Genomic DNA, 2256 nt, shown 5'->3' with positions numbered 1-2256 from the left:
CAAGACTGAAAATAGCACTCAATGGAGAAGAAAAAGAATAACCTTTTCAACAAATGGTATTGGGAAAACAGCATATCCATATGTAAAAGAACAACACTGGATCCTGCCCTAACATCATATATAAAAATTAAAGTGGATCAAAAACCAAAATATAAGATATAAAACTATAAATCTCTTGGAAGACAATATATGGTAAAAGCTACAGGACTTTGGATTTGGCAGTGATTTCTTAGATATGACACCACAGGTACAAGCAATGAAAGAAAGAACAGACAGATTGGACTTCTTGAACATTTTTATAAAATTTGCATCTAAAGATATCAACAAAGTAAAAAGGGAATACAAAGAATGGGTGAAATGTTTGCAAATCATGTATCTAGTAAAGGATTGATATCCAGAATATATGGAGAATTGAAACTCAACAACAATAAAACAAACCACCTTATTAAACATTGGATAAAAGACTTGAATAGACATTTCTTCAAAGAATATACACAAAAGACCAATAAACATGTGAAAAGATGCTCAATATTACCAATCAACAGAGAAATGTAAATCAAAATTACAATGATCTATAACCTCTCACTCACTAGGATTGCTAATATAAGAACAATCAAAAAATAAGAATTTTTAAGGATGTAGAGAAATTGGAACTTACGCATTGTTGGTGAAAATGTAAAATAGTATAACTTCCAGAAAAAAAAAACATGAAAATGTTCCTTAAAATATTATAAATAGATTTCTATATGATGCAGCAACTCCAGTTCTAAATGTATACCCCTATGAATTGAAAATTGGGTCCTGAAGAGATTTCCATTCATCCATGTTTATAGCTGCATTATTCACAATAGCAAAAACGTGGAAGGAACTCAAGTGTCCATCAACAGATAAATGGATAAGCGAATTGCAATATGCATGTACAATTAAATATTATTCATCCTTGAAAATGAAAAAAAAAATTGACATATGCTACAAAATGAATGAATCTTGAGGACGTTACATTGAGTGAAATAAGCTAGTCAAAAAGGACAATTAATGTATGATTGCACTTTTATGAGGTGATTAGAGTTTTCAAAATCACGGAGACAAAAAGTCATATGGTAGTCGCCAGGGACTGGGTGAGAGACAAATGGTGATCTTACTCTGTGCCATAATATACACCTTAACACATTTTAAACAATAGAAATCATATGATGTGTGCCCTCAGATCTCAATGGAATTAAACCAGGTAACAGTAACAAAAAGGTAATTGAAAAATCCAATGGAAGGGATTATCCTCAGCAAACTAACACCTTCAGGATAAATAGCTAATGCATTCGGAGCTTAATACCTAGGTGATGGGTTGATAGGTTCAGCAAATCACCAGGGCACACTTTTACCTATGTAACAAACCTGCACATCCTGCACATGTATCCCAGAACTTAAAATTAAATTAAAAATAAAATAAAATAAAATTGCAAGTATTTCTATGCACTAAAAATAAAAAAGTCCAAAAGATGTGGAGAGTAAACAATATATTTCTAAACAACATATGGAGATCAAATAAGAAATATGAAGACAAATGTAAAATATGTTTTAAACAAAATGAAAATGAAAACATGATTAAAATTTGTCAATGCAGTGAAAGCAATATTTACAACAAATTTATAGCATCAAATGCATATATTAAAAATAAATATCTGTAATCTGTAAACTAAGCTTTCACATTGGGAAATGACAAAAAAATAAAGCAAATTAAATCCAAAGTAAGTAGAAGAGTACAAATTAAAGCAGAAATCAATAAAATTGAAAACAGGAAATTAATAAAGAAAATCAATAGAACCAAAAGCTGGTTCTTCAAGAAGATACATAAATTGATAAAACTCTAGGCATGCTAACTAAGAAAAAACAGTGCAGACACAATTATTAATATTAGAAATAAAAGAGGGAGCATCACTACAGATACTATGGATATTAAAATGACAATAAAAGAACACTCTAAACAGTGCTATGCCTACAAATGTGTTACCTAGATAAAATTGACTAATTCCTTCAAAGACATGATCTGCCAAAATTAACATAAGAAGAAATAGACAATCTGAATAGACCTATGTCTATTAAAATGATTAACCTTTCCAAATGGAAAGTAACAGGCCTAGTTGGGTACACTTGTGAATTCTACCAAGTAGTTGTAAGAAAGTAATTATACAAATTTTTTACAAACTTTTTCAGAAGATAGAATCTGAGACAATACTTTCAGACTCATTCTGTGAGTCC

Source organism: Rhinopithecus bieti, unplaced genomic scaffold (assembly GCF_001698545.2).
Source record: "Rhinopithecus bieti isolate Rb0 unplaced genomic scaffold, ASM169854v2 scaffold_34314, whole genome shotgun sequence".
In the NCBI taxonomy this organism is placed as follows: Eukaryota; Metazoa; Chordata; class Mammalia; order Primates; family Cercopithecidae; genus Rhinopithecus; species Rhinopithecus bieti.
Note: the sequence above shows the minus strand (reverse complement) of the source record.